Source organism: Hydra vulgaris, chromosome 09 (assembly GCF_038396675.1).
Source record: "Hydra vulgaris chromosome 09, alternate assembly HydraT2T_AEP".
NCBI lineage: Eukaryota > Metazoa > Cnidaria > Hydrozoa > Anthoathecata > Hydridae > Hydra > Hydra vulgaris.
The window spans coordinates 42627501-42648655 of record NC_088928.1 but is presented as its reverse complement, the minus strand read 5'-3'; positions in this window follow the sequence as shown (position 1 = coordinate 42648655).

Genomic DNA, 21155 nt, shown 5'->3' with positions numbered 1-21155 from the left:
AAATGAAAATTGCGACACTTAAACGAAAAAAATATTTTTCTTGAATCTGTGAAAACAAACTATAAATTCTTATGAAAACGCTAAAGCGCGAAGCGGAAAAAAATATTTCAATATTAGATTTCCCGTCAAAAATCCAGACTATTTTCAAATAAGACCCAGTTCGATCCCGCTGACAAAATTACGATTGGAATCATGTGGGATACCCAGATGGTTCCCAGCGTATTTCCCAGTTGGGTTCCACCTGGTATCCAGTTGCACAGGTAAACTGGGCTAACGGTAAATCATTAGATCACTCGTTGCAACTCTTAAGTACGGTTAACAAATACAAACAAAAAAAATTACCAAAAGCAATAATAAAAGTAATTTTAAGATTACAATTTACAAGTACAATTTGCATATTTAAGTCATAATACAATTTTTATCTAAAACATAATACACAAAAAATCGTTCTAATTTAAGTAGGTAATTTTGAACAGTTTAACTTAAAGTTCAGTTTACTCTCATTTCAATTAGAAACTAAATATATTCAAGAAACCATGACGTGGTAAAAATCGTGTTGCAGTTTGCAGACATCTAACCTGCAGACACTAATATATAATCAAATTGTTGAAACAATCTAGTTAAGACCTGTAACAACGAACTTAATAAACTAACCTTATCAGCCCTCATTTAAAAGGGTTGTCTCAACGCCAGTTATTGCCAAGTAGAGAGTTACATGAGGACGTGTTTTTTTCCGCATCCCCACCCCGTTCATCGAATTACGTCCCCCGCTCCACTACCATAGAGTTAGTCACCATCCCTACCCCATTCCCACATTCCTGTTAGGTTTCCCGCACTTTCTCCGCAAGCGAAATTAATAATTTTAAAATATAAATGTATTAATAAAAAATGTAGAAAACAAAGTGCATTTTAGAAAACATAAATATGTGTATTTATTTAAATACTGTAATTAAATTAGCATTTATAATTATTTTTATATTAAATGTAAAAATAAATGGAATTTCAAAAGAACAGCAAATAATTAAATACTTAAAAAAATAAATCCTTTCCATAGGAATATGTATCATATTCATTCTTATTCATTTATGATTAACAAAAAAGATATCAAACAATAATGTTTTTTAAATTATTATTTTTTTAATCCATGAATAAAAAGAAAATTATCCACTTTTTTTGCATTTAGTTGTGTACGCGTGTTTTCAATCGTGCGACCTGCTAATGAAAATACACGTTCAGGTAATGTTTCTATAGCAGGTGTTACAAGAAGAAAGCGAGCAATTCTAGACAGTTTTGGCCAAGTACTTATTTTCATTATTAAACTTGCTCACAGAAAGTGAGCAAGTTTTGCCATGAATCTGTGCTCAGCATTTATGCATCTAACTCATCTGTAGTATTGTTTTCGGTTGTACAAGCATATGTACCTTCAAAGAATGATTCTGTTGTTTTTGGCTCTTAGGATTTTTAGCTGGTGTGGATTTTGAGGAAGATATAGTTATGGAATCGGTACTTTGTTTTGCCTCTTCGTACTGCATGTCTGCATCTAACAATAAAAAACTTAATGTCATCCAATGCTTTTCTTCTACATTCTGATGATATTAAGCTCATGTTGTTTTTTATTCGGGGTTCAAAAAGAACAACAATTTAATGTAAGACATGTATATAAAAATGGCTTTCAGTGAACTGCTTCAGCTTGAATTTTAGTAGACAGATAGACTCACAGTTCCTTTCTTCGTGATGTATATCTTTTAATAACGGGCACTACTAGATGCAGTGTGGGTAATTGGTCGGCAGAAACCAGCTTTGTAGCGGTGTCAAAAGGTTCTGGGACTTCAATAAGAGCTGCAAGTAGATCCTCGTCTATGTCAAGCAATTATTTGTTTATAAACTGATCATTAAAAATTGCTTTTAATTGCCCAAAGTGGTTAAATACGGATTTAAACATTGTTAATACACTATTCCGTTGTGTTGGAGTTCCTTGCTTTAGAGTTGTGTGTAATAGTGTCTGCAGCTAAGTTCTTTTAACTCGCGTGACGATGTTTTTGCAAATGGAAATAGCCTCAATGACATATTTAAATGGATTTGTAATATATGAATTATTTGTAGATGTATGAGTCTACAGTAGTAATAGCCATTCTTTTAACAGATTGCAGTTCAGTTTTTAATTCCTGCTTTTGCTTCTCTGCTACATTTGCCAAATGCCTAGAAAATGTTCGTACACTTGGATGATGTTGTCACTATCGAAATTTCCATTTTTTGCTCCAAAAGAAATTAGTTTTGTTGCCAGGGACTTAAAGTCTTGTTCTTTAATAATGCTAAATGGACTAAAAGAAACAATAATAAAGTACATTGTCTAAAGTTTAACTATTCATCATAAAACAGAATAAAATAGAAAAGATGCTATACACACTTGAAGTGTGTTGAGTCTTAAATACGTAGAATTAAGACAATGATAGCCAATTACAAAATATAGTGTTCAGAAACCAAAATATTTATCAATGCTGTTTTTAAAAAGGTTTAAGTTATCTTTATCTATTATCCATTAAGGAAGAGAAATTCAATCGTTTGTAACTCTGTTTGTGAAGAAATGGTGTCGAATTCTTGAATTGGTAAATTGTCTGCGTACTCTACAATTGTTACTTCTACTTGATCGTTCCAGCTCAAAATTTAATGGAGGGTAAAATGTATAAAATCTCAATAGGAAAAGATATTGTTAATAAAAATTAACAAAATCTTTTCCTTTTGAGATCTTATACATTTAAATCAGATCACCTCTTCTTCTTCTTCTATCATGCAAAGTTGGCTGTTCAAGTATCTTTAATCTTTCTTCATATGATTTACTTCTTAAAGAATTGATTCTTGTAGCCCTGTGTTGTACGATTTCAAGATTGTCAATGTCCTTCTTCGAAAATAGACTCCATACTGCTGCTCCGTATTCCAAATGAGGACGCACTAACGATTTGTATAGTAACTTTAATGAAAATTCATCTAAATACTCAAAAGAGTTTTTGATCATGCCTAATTTTCTTTTTACTTTGTCTATAGGTGAATTAATATGATATTTCCACTCTAGATTATTTGAAATGAAAATCCCAAGATCTTTTTCTATTGTTGTTTCTGTTAAAACAGAGTTGTTCATTTTATATTCATATCTAGGATTCCTTCTACCAATATACATGACTTTACATTTTGATTCATTAAATTTAATTAACCAATTTTCAGACCATTTTACTAACATGTTAATGTCCTCTTGTAATAATTTATTATCATTATAAGGATGATTGATTGAAACAACTTTGGTATCGTCTGCATACCATTCAGTGACTTTAATAATTGCTCTACATAAGTCATTAATGAAGATAGCAAATAATTGAGGTCCGTGTCCTAAACCTTGCGATACTCCACTAGTAACTATCTTCCAACTTGAAATATATTCTCCTATCACCACCCTCTGAGTTCAATCTGACAAAAATGATTTACACCAATTTAACAAAGATGACCCAAATCCAAGTCTAAATAATTTTTCAGTAATTTCCTGTGAGAGACTGAATCAAATGCTTTTTTGAAATCCAAAAACAACGTCAACTGAAATGTCGCTTGCGTGATCAAATCTAATTTTTCCAATAGGTTTGTTATACAACTTTCGTTGTTACCAAAATCATGTTTCTCTTTAGAAATTATATTGTTTTCAATGAGAAACACCAGCATACAATCTCTAATAATTCGCTCCACAATTTTACCAACAATTGATGTTAATGAAACTAGTCTATAATTTGTTAGATCTATTTTATTACCCTTTTTGAATAATGGAACAACGTTATACAAGATGATAACTTTGGAATAGTTCCTGTACTAAAAGATATATGAAATGTTAATCCTAAACAACTCAACAGGAACTACTAATTTGTACATGTTTAAATTACTTAAATGTTTCTGAATAATAGGAATACTTAATTATGGATCAGGAAATTTTTTCAAAAGATTGTTGCCTAAAACTTCTTCTGATAAATTATCTTGTATAAAAACAGATGTACCATATATCATGTATATACATATATCATATATATATATATATATATATATATATATATATATATATATATATATATATATATATATATATATATATATATATATATATGTATATATATATATCATAGATATTTATATATATATCATAGATATTTATATATATATCATGTATATACATATATCATATATATATATATATATATATATATATATATATATATATATCATATATATTGTGTTGCTACACATATATATCATATATATAAATATATATATATATATGCATATATATATATGTATATATATATATATATATATATATATATATATATATATATATATATATATATATATATATATATATGTATATGTATATATATATATATATATTAAATTTTGTCAATGCCTATAGGTTAAGCCTATAGTTTTCTTTATTTAATATATATATATATATATATATATATATATATATATATATATATATATATATATATATATATATATATATATATATTAAATACAGTTTTAACAATAAAATGAGAAATTGGTTTGGTAAATTTAACATTGCGAATATGTGATTTTAATTATCGGTGTAATGTTTTTTTAAATGCTATGCCATAAGGAAAAAGTGAAAATTTTCATAATGTTAAAATAAAGTATCGCACAGACACATCCTTTTATAAATATGAAACGTTTCATTCTTATTAAATAAATGTTTAAATACACTACAAATGTATAATTTATTTACCATATACATAGTTCTATGGGAACATTATTATAACCAGTTAGATCTACATACCAAATATCTCTTGCACACATTTCTACAATGAAATCATTTAGTTCATTTTTATCTTGTGATGAAATTTTTTCTCCGTTTGAGGATAGGCCTATTTCTAAAAAAAATCCAGGCATACTTGTAAGATTTCTAATACTATCATCTTTATGTCTAATGCAAGCCTTCGTGTGAGCCTTTAAGCCACTATTGCCGTCTCGAGAATTCCACTTTAAAAATGAATTACAGTTTATACATTTAGTATGGGGAGCAAACATGCTGTCGACTTTAACCTACTGAAAATTAGGCCAGACATTACTTGTTTCAGAACTTTTAATAAAAGTTATTCTAGTTGATTTTGAAATTATTAGTTTTTCTATGTCTCGTTTGTCTGAAGGCAAAGAAGTCATATTGAAAATTTATTTTTGAAACTTGTATTAAAAAAGTTAACACCGTTGCCGCGGTATTACCGCAAACATTGTTCCCATAACCACGGTGTAACCGCAAACATCATCCCCATTACTGCAGTGTTGCCCCCACTTATTTTAAAACTGCCTCTATTACCGCAATAAAAACTGCAGTTTACCATGGTAATCGTCCCCATGTCAATGCCTATTGACAAGTAACTCCATATACTAAGTGTACCTACATTGAATAAATATAAATTTATTTTTTATGTTGAAACATAATTTGTAACATAAAAACAAAAAAAACATTGCCAAATTTGGAAAGCTATAGAAATACGTTTAAAAAAAGCTATATAAAAATAAAGTTGTTTTGCGTGCTTTTTCTTTCAATAAAACTTCATAAACATTAAGCTTAAATACTCTACCTGACATACTGATTCCTTTCAAGTGAAACTCCGGAATAAGAAAGAATCAGAAACAGAACATATCAATAAAAAATATAGTTTGATAAACTTAGACACAGTTTGCGTATTGAACATAGTTTTCCCCGTACAAACAAAAACATAGCTCAATATATATATATATATATATATATTTATATATATATATATATATATATATATATATATATATATATATATATATATATATATATATATATATATATATATATATATATATATATATATATATACTATGAAAATACCTTGAAAAATTTACAAACATAAAAAAGTCAAATAATTGGTTAAAATATAACAGTTAAGTTAATGATTATATAACTTTTATTTAAATAAATTAATTGTAAGCAAGTAAAAAACAAACAAATATAGTTAAGCAAGTATACTTTAAATCTAGTTTACAAGTCAAACAACTATGATATGCACATGGCAATATTTCGGCCATAATCTCCATAACCCACAAGGTGGAGATAGAATGTGTCCAAACCTGCAAAGAAAAAATAGTAAATTCATAAGTTTAACATAAAATTTCAAGCATGTTTGAACTGAAGTTTTGAAAAAATGATTTAAAATAATAACTTAATAAAAAAAAAGAAAGGCAACTTTGACGATTAACTTTGCTTTTGGGGCTACTCAATTTGTTAATAAGTAGTGTAATTTTAAAAAAGTTCTAAAAATGTTTTTGAAATGATATTATATCATTTCAGAATTACTTTAAGGATTTTTTTTAAGCTACTCTACTTATTAACAAATTTATTAGCCCTAAGTAATTAATAATTTGGAACAATCAGTACCTCTCTCCACCACAAAAAAAATACTTTCAAGCGCATTTCGACATAGTTAGTCCTTTGTAAAACAAAGTCTAAAAGACTTTGTTTTACAAAGCTACTTTCAAAGTTACATTGTTATTTCTAGTAATACCAGTCCAGTTAAGGCTACAGCAAAGGTTATTAGTAAATAACGTTAAGGACATGCTTTGCACAGCGTTCTTTAAAGTCTACTTTGCTGACCACCGCTATTATCTACAATAAGTTAGGAAAAACAAATATCATTAATATATATTAGCTGATCTTACCCGTAAAAATACGGGTCTTTGTAAGTCTCTTCCACGCTGAGCTTTTCTATACTTTTTCCTAATTCTAGCTTTCCAGACCCATAAAATAATGGTCTATACCAAACCTACCATTTCTTTACTTATCTATTCCACACCAATCTTTTCTATACCTATTTTTTGTTTACTTAATAAAATAATTCATTTTGTAAAATTGCTATAAGAACAAAAAAATTAACATGCGCATCTTTTTCACATACCTAGAGTTTATATGAGATTTATAATTAGGTTTGTTTTTTTCTTTAACGCATATCATTGATAGCTAGCGGTTTAGTGCGCTGTCATCAGTATCTTTTGGGGTGATTAAACACCTTCAATTTATAGATTTATTATACACGATTGCTCCATATACTACCTGCAACTCAACATATGCTAAAGGCGTTTACACTTACAGACGTTTGTAAGGCAACGCCATACAAATGGCAGAACTAAGAAGATCTTATACCATTAAAAGCTATAGACTATAAAACGCTATGGGATCGTCCCTAAATTACACAACACAAAATTAAATTTTAAAAAAGAAGAAGGATATCTTAAGTTCTTTTTGGTGGCGATTTTCACTAAACTTAATGAGCTGTTTTGATTTTTTATTTAACTTACGATTCTGCGAGACTCTGCGATCTTTTTTGTTTTGTTTATTAGTGAAATTTAGCGTTTTGTAATTATGGACAATCCCTAATCTAAAAGCTACACCAAAAAATAATGGAGTATAATACTATTTTGATGGTTATCTAAATTCTGTCGTTGTTGCACAATCGGTTTAGAATGTTTAACTGGGCATGGAAAAGGAGCTGTAAAACTCTAAATTTCCTTTTTATATCAATATTAAATATTTTCAACTTTTAAATATTTTTAAAAATAATAAACCTATTAACCTGGTAACCTAATAAACTGGTTTGATTTAGATACAAAATTAATATTTTTAATAATAATTTAAGTTCTTATTAAAAAGATACTTTTTAAACCTCTTTTCTGTTTTAAAAAAAGTTCAAGTCACCGCGTGGCAAGTTTAAATCATCTTTTAAATTTTTGCATTTTAAATAACAAAATTTAACAACTTTATAGTTCTATAGATTTTATATTCTAAATATGACATGTTGTATAATCATTTTTCTTGCACGTACTCAACTTAGTTGTAAAAAAACTTGAAATAAAAAACTAAAACAGCATAAATATCTCAACCATGACACATACGCAACAAATTTCCCCTCGTTTTTTAATGTTTTTAGATTTTTTAGCTTTTTTAAAAATCTTTTCGTTTGTAAGTGTATAATATCGCTACATATGTTTGTATATAATCTCTACAAAATTTAACAAGTATATTATATTTTTAAAAATTTAAAAAAATAAAACAAAAAGCCACCAACGTTAAGTCTCAAACTATGGCCTTTTTGTTTAGAAACTCTGCACGCTAACCGCTCGGCCAGGCCGGCGCGTTGACTTACGAAACTTCAAGACTATATAATCATCATTTTTGACGCAATTGCAATTTTCAAGTAAAAGTCAAACTGTAAAACTTGATATATGTTTAAGTATGTTTTAACGTTACATAATTTAAAGTTTAAGTACGTTAGACATTTGCATACACTTTCGTTCACACTTTCTTATAAAAAAAATTACCTCGGTTGCAATGGATGCCAAGAGTTTTGTGTCAAATACGCTCGAAAGATCACTACTACTACTACTACTACTACTACTACTACTACTACTACTACTACTACTACTACTACTACTACTACTACTACTACTACTATTAAGTTCAGCAGTATTACGAAACAATTTTCAGATATACTGAAAAATGTTTCTAAATTAAATCATTTAAATAGTCGATATAAATGATGTAGAGGCTTACAAAATTGTTAAACACTACTTTGTCAACAGCAAAAACAGAAACAGTATATTTACTAGAAATAAAGATGTTTGCCATAAACAAGTTATAAATTACACAAAATATATGTACAGTCTGCATTCTAGTTGGTTCACTCTCATATAGTCTGGCTTAATTGAGAAGAGCGACCATGAACAAAACAAAAACAAAATAAATGATACACACACAAAATAAATAAAATAAATGATACACAGACATTCATATTTTTATCATATCTTATACAGTATTGGTCATTAATAACAATCCATCGTGTTAGTTTAGTATGAGTATAAGTTTGAAATTAAATATTTTATAAAATAAAAGTTATTATTCCCAAATTTTTTTTTATTGAAATAAATTAATTAATCACAATATAAATTTATTATAAAGTAACAACAATTAAAAAAATTAAGAACTAAAATATTGAAATTAAAACAAGTGTTCATTTGTATCAAAAGAAAATGTGGCCAAAATAAACTAACCACAAAAACAAAATTTACAAATCTTAATAAAAAATTACTTCCAAATCATAAAAAAAGGAATTAATATTTTGTTGAAAATTCTTTTGCTTTTAAGCATTCATTGGTATGATTCGGTATGGAGTTCACTAAATTCTGAGTAATCTCTTTTGGATCACTATTCAATAATTTTATTAAAAATTTTTCAGCTGGTCTAGTCAGCTGGTCCAGATCGTGTATTTCAATTTTACCAAGATTTAACCCAAGCCACAAATTCTCTATGTAATTAATATCTGGACTATTGACAGGCCGAGACATGGTTTTAACGTTGTCTTCTTCAAAAATTTGCTTGCAAACCTTAGCAGCATGTAGCATTATCTTTTGGCAAGATTCCCATGTCTTTTGAAAAAATGTCAATAGAAGGCATCAAATAATTATCCAATATGTCTAAATATCTTAAAGAATCAAATCTTCCATCAAATATTTTGAAACAATCGACACCTTCATAGTTCATGCAGGCCCAGATGTCTATACTCCCAACACCATGTTTTTTTCTATTCGTAAAGTAATTTAGGTCTATTTTGTAGTGTGGCTTTCTTTTCACCATTATAAGTTTTAATCAAAGTCAAAAGATATTTTGAAGGAGGTTCGTAATAACGGGTAAACAGTAAAATTTGAGATTTTTTTTGAAAGGGGTCGTCCATAAAGTACGTACGCTCATAGGGGGGAGGGGGGAGGTCTTCAAAAAGCGTACAAAAGCGTATGGGAGGGGGAGGGGGGTTCAATCTAAAAGTACGTACTTCGATTTTCAAATTTATCACAATTAACCAGCTAATCAATAGAAAAGTTATATTCTGACAAAAGATTCTAGTTTGCCAACATAAAAAGATGTGTGGTATATGGAGTAGTGGGTATAGTTTTCCTCCAGGCACACACATGTATGGGCGCCCTCAGAATTTTTTGATGTTCCAGATAGGACACTTTCACACATCGTGCAAACTCCTAACTTAAGTTTGTTTATACCTATGCCAAATGAGGAGGCCTTGCAAAATATCGGGATGGCGGAGGCCTGTGAACAAAAAGCCCTAAAACCCTTACCCTCCCCGCTCATACGTGAGGGCACTAACGTAGTAAAATTTTCAACTTTACTATCTAAAACTAAATTTAAATTTATTGACAGATTTTAATTTTTGTAGAAAAATATTGTAAATTACAAAAGTTATGACCATGCAAATTTTCCGACCCCCAAAATGAGAGGGGTGTAAATTTTGCATGGTCATAACTTTTTTGTAATTTACAATATTTTTCTACAAAAATTAAAATCTGTCGATAAATTTAAATTTAGTTTTAAATGGTAAAGTTAAAAGTTTTGCTACATATTTCCCTCACGTTTGGGCTGGGAAGGGGGAGGCAAACGTTTTAGGGCTTTTTGTTTCCATGCCTCCGCCATCCTAATTTTTTGCAAGGCCACCTCATTTGGCATATAAACAAACTTAAGTTTGCACGATGTGTGAAAGTGTTCTATCTGGAACATCAAAAAATCCTGCGGGGGCCCATGCACACATGCCACCCCTTATATACTAGCCAAGAGTAAGACCTATTTTTTGAGTCGACAAAAAACAGGTTATAGCAGGGCCGTGGTTGATGGGTCGGAGTCCCCCCCCCCCCAAAAAAAAAACAAAAAAAACAACGTGTCATTGGCGTCTCAAAATCTTCCAAATTTGACCGCTAGGTTTTGCTAAAATAAAAAACTTCTTAAAAAAGCAAAAGGGCTCAAAATTTGCTGTTGCCCCCTCCCCCTCCAATAAAGAGGTATAGTCTACCCTCGGCACTGGGTTTTACCCTTTGTTTTCAATATTACTGATCTCGCGTAAGACTCGTTTTTTACTTACTAAAGAGGGGTGCCTGAAAAAAACGTCCGCCTTAAGTATAGTTTATTTATATTTGATTCGTTATTAAAACAAAGAGAAAGGATATTAAGGACTTCCCCGCGAATCGAACCTGGATCTCCGCGAATCGAACCTGGATCTCCGCGGATAATACCAACAGAAATAACCTCTCGGCCAAACAGACGCTCTAAATTGATGCAGTTTAAATTTATTTAAATTACTATTTGCATATATACTTAAAGACATTTTTAAAATGCGCAAACAAAGGGCTTTGGGGTCGTATAAAGTATCTAAGCTTAGATACTTTATACGACCCCAAAGCCCTTTGTTTGCGCATTTTAAAAATGTCTTTAAGTATATATGCAAATAGTAATTTAAATAAATTTAAACTGCATTACTATGGAGAGTCTGTTTGGCCGATATGGTACCTTATAAGGTACGATAAGGCCGATATGGTACCTTATAAGGTACCCTCCGCCTTTTTTTATTTGAATAAACTTTTTTATTGAGAAAAAAATGTTGAGGGGGGGGGGTATTTGAGAAACGTACGTACTTTTTAAGGGGGGGGGGACATAAAAGTATGCATGGCAACAGGGGGGAGAGGGGAGGCTCAATTTTTCAAATTTTTGGCGTACGTACTTTATGGACGACCCCAAACGCTCTAACTTTGCAGTGGATCAATATTTTTTGATAAAATAAAAAAACTCGTAGATTTATAATCAAATACTTTATTTTTGAAGTTGTAATAGACTTGTTCCACTATTTCGTCTTACAAAATCAAGCTTTCGATACACCCTTCCACACATTCTGTACAGCATTTACATCTACTTTCTTCAAACGATACTTGATCTGTTGTTTTAATTCATCAACTGAAGTAGCCTGCCAATTGTTCTTATAAACCATTCCCTTCAAAATTGACCAAAAGTTCTCAACTGGATAAAGTTCAGGAACTGCAGGAGGATTATCGGCAATTTGTACAAAAGTGATGTTTTTTGAGATCAAGTAGTTTATCACTGATTTATCATAATGAGCCAAAGCCAAGACAGGTCAGAACAAAAAATTACCCTCAGGATGATCTTTTTTAATAAAAGGTATCAGTCTTTCAAATACACATTTTGTTTGACAGCAAGGCTCGAAGGAACAAAATAGGGTGTTGAAATGTCTCGAGGTGAAATTGCTAACCATACAAGCATTTTTTTTTTCAAACTTTGCCTTGGACTTGTATTTCACACCACAAGAAACTGCTTTTGGATTGCTTGACCAATACTCAACGTTTGGCTTCTTATCAGAGTGAGAAAATGTGAAGAATGATTCATCATCAATTATGAAATCACACCCATAAAATTTTCTGCACAACCTGCCACAACATGTTCGTAACGTGGACACTTGCTCAGGAGTAAGGGCTAGAATGGTCTGTTTTTTTCGGTAAACAATATTTGTGTGTTGCTGAATTGTATACACAACGTGAGATTGGCTGCACTTGAGCTTTCGAGCAATTTGTTAGGTGGAAATGCCAAGACGACCATCAATCATGCTTTTCAACCTGGTTTTTTTTTTTTTTTTTTTTATTGGTTTTCGTTAATATTTTAGCTTTGCGACCAGAACCGACCAATAGTAGCCAATACGCAAACCAGAACAACACGAAGTTTTGATATGTCTTTTTCCCACATTAAAATGTATCTGTAAATGCTTGCTCTTGGGTGATTTTCTTTCAAAAAATGATCCACGACGACTTTTCTACCTTCCTTGAAATGCGAAACACAATACCTGTACACACGATCATTTTTATTAATGCACTTCTCCAGATGGTGTTTTATTTAAAGTAGACTACTTTCAAAGAAAATTAAATGCGCAAAGAAATGAGGTGCTCTGATAACCTACCAGCAGGCATATCCGATAACCTATCAAACAGGCATTTAGACTGAAAAGAAATGTATTTTAAAAGTTCAAAAGTCTTTCAAAACGTTTAAAAGATGGTGGACCAAATACCAGCTGGATATTTCTGCTGCTACTCATTCTTATTCAACGTTAGTGTTTACGTTCAATAAATTCGAATAAGTTTCATGTCATTAAGTTACCTTAACGTTAGCTTAAAGACATGAAACTTATTCGGCGTGACTATGAAAATGGTAAAAAAAAAAATTGAGATGTCAGTTATTTTTGACAACAAATTGTAGTTTATATAAGAAAGGGTCGTCCATTAATTACGACGCTCAACATTCAACGGTTTTTGACAACTTTCTTACCCTCATCACAACCGAGTGATGACCCCGTACGAGTCATCACAATACGACAACCCCCTCCCCCTCCATTCCTAAAGCGTGACGTTATTTATAGACGACTCCTAAGACTAAAAGATATCTCTTCTGTTTCCGAGAAAGAAAGAAACCAAAAATACTAGTCAAACAACTTTCATTTTTTCAAAATTTTGAGAAAAACAAACTTTGAAGAATTGGCTTTGAAAGAAACAAAAAGTCTGTGTTTTTTTTTAATAAAAATCTGCAAGTGCTTTATTCATTTATCTATGTACAGCCGGGTCATTGTTTAAACTAAATGTGACAACTAAATATCTTTAAAAAACTTACTAATTTTAACTTTAGCTTATACCATGTTTAAATTTTTTCCATATATTGTCTCAACTAGTATATGTCTTTCTTTATCTAACTCTAACGAGACAAGTTAAACAACTTAGTAGCTCGGAACCAAGTCCGAACAAGTGTTTTTCTAAAGAACCTTTAGAGTAGCCTAAATTTTTTAAAATTTTGAGGTTTAAATAATTTAGAATAATATAGAATAACTTTTAAACTTAAATTACCTTAAGAATGGTTTGAACTAAAGTTGCTCAACTTGATCGACCTTGCTTTTTTATGAGAAAAAAAAAAGCTGAATATTGAGAATCTAGTAGAATTCACAACAAATAGTATTTATAGCAAGCATTTATTTAATTTGCATAACTTTATAAATTTAAGCACAAAATAAATAATCTTACTAAAAAATGTTTAAAGTAGTTTCTTATTGTAGCGTGTGTATGCTGGTATTAGTTTTTAATAATAATTATTGTTGTAGTTTATTTTAATAACCAGCTCCATTATTATTAAAAGTTTCATTTGTTCTTTTGTTTCGTTTTAAGAAACCTAATGTGTTTGTTTTCTTTTTATAACAGATCTCTCCCCAACTGTTTCTCGTTATTTCAAATCTACTCTTTTCAACGTAACAAAGTACAATTATAAAACAGGTAACAAATGTAAAAAACCACATTATGTAAGTTATGTAAACAATTTCTTTATTGAAACATTTCAATTCTTGAAAGTTTGATGAAAAAGCAAAGTAACTAAGCACTGCAGAAGAAAACGCCAGTAGAATTAGTTCTTGCTGAATAAAGTTGAATAAAGAGCTATTCTCTTTCAAAGATATCAAACACCCCACAACACCCATGTTAAAACTTTTGTTAATCAAAATTTTTTAACAACTTAGAAATTTGTTGTTATAAACACGTTATGATGCCTTTTTTAACAGCTGCGTTCTACGCAATTATGATTAATCATTCATAAAGGCGACTAATAATTTCAAACAATAAAATAAAACTAAAATCTATGTTTAAAGACATAAAAAGTAGCATTGCAAACATACTGCTATAAAAATCTTATATACCAATATGTTTTCAAAGCTATTTATGATAAAAATAACATCCATCTTATAAAATCTTACGAGCAACCTCTTTTGGGACTTCATGTGAAACGATAAGCTCACATATATATATGTGTGTGTGTGTGTGTGTGTGTGTGTGTGTGTGTGTGTGTGTGTGTGTGTGTGTGTGTGTGTGTGTGTGTGTGAGCTTATCGTTTCACATGCGACTATATATAAATATATATATATATATATATATATATATATATATATATATATATATATATATATATATATATATATATATATATATATACACACATGCATATATATATATATATATATATATATATATATATATATATATATATATATATATATACACACATGCATATATATATATATATATATATATATATATACACATGCATATATATATATATATATATATATATATATATATATATATATATATACATATATATATATATATATATATATATACATATACATATATATATAAAAAGCGAGCGGGAACCATTATTGTTTAAAATATTATGTTATATGTAACTTTACTTAGCTGTTTTATTTAAATAGTCTGCTTAATGGTAATAAAAATAGAAAAAAAGTGAGCACAATGTTTATTTATAACCAGGTAATTAGCTTACTAGTAAATTGCAATTTAAATTTGTTTTTCATTCAAAGATAAGGTAAAAGTTTGATTAAAGAATTCATATTAAAATTGCAAGTTTTCTTAAGGCAGCCAATATGGCGATAACCCAATAGATTATAGTGCATATGGCGACATATGCTACTTGAAAAAACAATACTTTGCTATTTTTAATATTATAATTGAAATAACAAAACTTTAAAAATTTATTTTAATCTTATCTTTTACATTATTGAATCAAAAACATGAATCAATGATTACGTAAACATCATTGTTTACATAATTATTTACGTTTACATTATAGGGCTTTCTTCAAACTTCTTTAGATGTCGCAGTTTACTATTGTTGTTTAATTTATAGAATTTTTTGGAAAAAAGTTCAGTAAAAAACAAAGATTAGAAAAACTATTTTAGAACTAGAGGAACATATTAGATAAATATTGAAAAGCGCGCGCAAACCGTTGTTTTTTTTTATAGTCTATATAAATAATCTTCTCAAATATAAAATGATAGCAAAGGTATGTTTTATTCACGTTTTAGTCACTCTAACGTATTATAAATTATGAGTATCATCAGTAGATTAAGTAAGCCTTATGTAATGATCATGAGCATCATTAGTAGATAAAGCAAGATGTAAAACTAGACTCCACAGATATAGGTAAATACAAAAAAAAAAAAAAAGACACAGATCTTTGAGTTATTAGAAGATTGCATGTGATATTGAGGTGCTCCCAGAAGTTCTTACTGGTTTATCGCAGAGAACTGCGAAAGGACATTTAACTTGGAAATTCACGCCTCCTTGCGTACCAATTTCGCTTATTGTGTCGTACCAATATCGCTTATTGTGTACGTGCCAATTTCGCTTATTGTGTACGTGCCAATTTCACTTATTGCGTACGTGCGTTTGTGCGCGCGTGCGTGTGTTTAAACTATTCTTGTAATAAAATAATTAAAGCTTGATAAAATTTAAGAAAAAAATTTTACTACAATTATTAGAAGCAATAAAATCCGAACTTTTACGTATAAACTGTGTTAAAAGATAAAATAATTAAAAGTTAGTTCAATTTAATATTTTCAAAACATCTTGTTTTGAAATTCTCCTGGACTATTCAAGTTTTGTCTTGCGTAAAATTTAAACTTCTTTAATTTCTTCTCTTTCTGGCGATAATTCTATCAGAGGCAAAGCTATGTTTTTTATTATTCTTTTCACATCTGTTAAAAAATTAATTATTTATCTCGATTGAAACTTTTTGAACGAGACAAGCTTCTACTTTCAAGTTATCGTAGTGAAAACTCTTTGTGACGTTTCATAAAGCCCTTTAATCACTATGTATGCTTGTTTACTTTCGGTTCATTTAACTACGTTTCATAATTAAAATGCTAATTCTTTTGCTTGTTAATATGTCATAATTTATTTTAAAGCGTTTTATAAGGTAGTCTTTTATTTTGTCTCTTTATCTTTATTAAACACTCATAAAACAGTATGCTTTGTTGTAAATCCTTGTATGGTTTTGGATAATAAATTTATCCAAAACCATATAATTAATTTTTTTATTTTTTTATTCGGTAATCTAAAATATTATGATTTTTATTATAAGTATTTTCAGCTTGGTTTTGTTCAGCTATTTACAATTTGAAGGACAGCATTTTTAAAACCCTTTTTTGATTTCTGTCTTTCTCTTTTCTTTTTTTCTTTTTTTTTCCATATTTTCAAAACATTTTTATCTTTATATAATCAAAATTTTTATTTTTTTTTAAATTTGAATTAAATAAAAAAAAAAAAAGTAACAAAAAAACTGTTATTTTTTGCTTAATTTTAAATGTTATGATTTATTCTTTTATATATAACATAAAGCTTACTACTTGCTAAAAACGCGATCAAGAAAGTCTAATTAACAGTGTAGATTGATTTGCTAGATGTATGTAAACGCACATTATGTAAACGCACAAAAAACCTCACTTTGTATATAGCAAAAAATTAACGTTTTTTACACAAAAACGTTTTTAATAAAAAAAAATCATCAAATTTGAAAACACTTTTCCAACTTCTTTAACTCAATCAATTGAAGTTTTTCTTTATTTCTTTCCTTTAACTTCAAATTCTTTAATACCATTTTCCTCTGCTATAAATTTTATATTTGTCATTTACAAGTATAAAACTTAAAGATGCGACAGATCTTTCTCTTAGCTAATAAAAAACTACTTAACCAGTGACAAACGGAATCTTTGATGTAAATAAAGCGTAGAGATTTTGAATAGTTATTATTTTTTGCAAGAGTGACAATTGCCAGGATTTAACAACATTCTGAGCAAAATTAAATTATTTTTTTTCAATGCAGCTTTTTCATCTTCTTTTTAGGTGAATTCAGAAAAAACAAACATTGCGTTTCCCTCTTGTACAATGATTTATACAGCAAATACCTCAATAGGAGCTGTCGTTTATTGCTTCATTCTACCTAATTATTTAAATTAATGACAACCATTTAACCTAATAGGTCTCTACAGCTTTACTGATACTATTACCTTTCTGTTTAAAACATTTTAAACGTCATCAAAATAAATTTTCTTGCTAAAATGATATAGCTATATAATTTTTAAAACCCAGTATTTCTGTAAACCTTATGCATTTTTAAAAAAAAAGGTCAAAAAATATAAAAAATGTGGTTTTTAATTCGCTTTTAACGCTTTCAATCTCATGTCAACTCTTTTCAATAGGAAAGAGTAAAAATAGCTAAAAACCTAATAAAAAAAGTAGGCTTGGTGGCCATGGATCAGTACTTTTTAAGGTTGGTGGCCATGGATCAGTACTTTTTAAAGGTTGATGGCTATGGATCAGTAGTTTTGCGAACATTTTGGACATTTATTTGAAAACCATCTATGCAGTTTTCTAGTAGTAAAGTTGGAATAGAATAGGATATAATTTTCACTTTTATTGATTTTTTTGATATAGGATACAAAATTTGTGGTATTTTTTAAAATTTTATTAGCCTATTATAAAACATTTTTCTAACTTTTAAGGGGTTTGTATTAAATTATTATTTGAATTTCAATTTTTCCTCTCTATTTTCTTATCGTGCCTGCGCTGTTTGTGTTTTGATTGCGATGACTATTTCTGCGGCACTTGAAAGTCTATTTTTTATGGGATTGGTAATTCCGAGCCGTCCTAGTCACTTTTTAGATGATAAATGTTTGCTTGTCGCAATAGTCTTTGTTGCTCGTTGCTGTACCTTATTCAATGTGTTGGCATTTATAATATTAACGTAAATATAGCAAAATCAGTCTTTAATATTGTTGAACGATTACCATCACGCTCTCATGTGAAATCTGCTTCACACTTGAACGTATTATGTATTATACATAATATGCTCAAAAAAATTAAAGAAACATGGTAATAAAAGTTAAGCAGTTATTGGTCTTTTATTAAAAGATCAATAACTATTTAACTGTATACAATGATTTTGGTTCAAAAATAATTATTCAACTTATCATGCAGTAATCGAACTCATAATTCATATATCCAAAGGATTCAATGCTGAATGCTATACGTTAGCTGTTTACCAGAAAATACTTATAATAAAGCTAAAATACTATCGAATTAAAAAACAATGCTTTACTTTAGTTTAAAGGTTACCTGTCAAACAGGAAACAATACATAACATGTAATGCGAATGAAACAGATATATAAAAAGACGATACTCAATTTAGAAAAGAAATGGACGAAGCAATGCGAGAATCGACAAAGAGCTACACAGAAAGTATTAAAACTGTAGGTAAATAAATGACTGACCTGGTATCCAAAGGCTGGTGTCATTCCAAATTTACTTTCAAACTCTGAAACTTTATTTTGCATTTCAGTTTGATTTCTTGAAAGAAATGGATACTTTGGCCCAGGATACTTTGATATTGCCTTAAAAACTAAATTTACAACGGCAGAAGCAGGGCATACTTCAATTCAAAAAAAATTTGCAGTCATTCCCAAAGATCCAGTATCTTTAAAAGTAGTATAAAGTAATAGCTACTTTTTTATCTGCTGATAGAGCTCTAGAGTTAAGCGAAAAAGGGTCCGGAGATAAATAAGGGCTTAACTCTGAAACCAAATTCATGAAAAGAAATCGTGAAAGTCTAAAATTTGTTTTCCATAACTTCAATGAGAACTACACCAGTTATTATATTATGCCACCATAAAACAGTTCTGCCAGTTTTAAACCAGCAGCTACAATTTTTTCTATTAAGGCGCTTCTCTCTTGCTTGTTTCATCTTTTGAAGTGATGTGATCGTTTTTGTAAAAGAATAATATTTAAAAAATTATCAAATTTAAGTTTATGAAGCTTATGTTATACTATTAGGCTTTTAAGAAGCATTATTTTTGTTATAACACCAGTTAAACATACTGTTAAAATGCAATGTGTTTTTTTATTGATAGCCACCATCTTTAAAGTTATTATTTTACCAATAAAGAGGCCAGCCCTGCTAGAAAAAGCCAGACTGACCTCGATACCATTTTTGCCAAAAAACGTAATTTTAAAACTGGCTCGTTTTTCGGGCTAGCTCGGCAAACGGATCCTTGTCCAAACAGCCTTAAATTAATGAAACCTAACATTAATCTGTGAACAAAAGAATAATCAGCCAAAATTATTTATTTTTTATTTTTTTCAAATTGACTTTTTTTTCTGAGGTTCCACCTAATCGAGCTGGGAATCTAGGTAAAGTTTGGTAGTAATTCAACACTTTTATTTATTACTATTATATAGTCTGTTTACATTTCTGAAAAGTAAAATTTTTAGTTTTGAAATGTTTTTAAAATAAAAAACAAACTTTTCCTATAAAATAAATAAGCATTTTATGTTTTTTCAACGTTTTTGCTTTATTTATACATACATATATATATATATACATACATACATACATACATACATACATACATACATACATACATACATACATACATACATACATACATACATACATACATACATACATACATACATACATACATACATACATACATACATACATACATACATACATACATACATACATACATACATACATACATACATACATACATACATACATACATACATACATACATACATACATACATACATACATACATACATACATACATACATACATACATACATACATACATACATACATACATACATACATACATACATACATACATACATACATACATACATACATACATACATACATACATACATACATACATACATACATACATACATACATACATACATACATACATACATACATACATACATACATACATACATACATACATACATACATACATACATACATACATACATACATACATACATACATACATACATACATACATACATACATACATACATACATACATACATACATACATACATACATACATACATACATACATACATACATACATACATACATACATACATACATACATACATACATACATACATACATACATACATACATACATACATACATACATACATACATACATACATACATACATACATACATACATACATACATACATACATACATACATACATACATACATACATACATACATACATACATACATACATACATACATACATACATACATACATACATACATACATACATACATACATACATACATACATACATACATACATACATACATACATACATACATACATACATACATACATACATACATACATACATACATACATACATACATACATACATACATACATACATACATACATACATACATACATACATACATACATACATACATACATACATACATACATACATACATACATACATACATACATACATACATACATACAT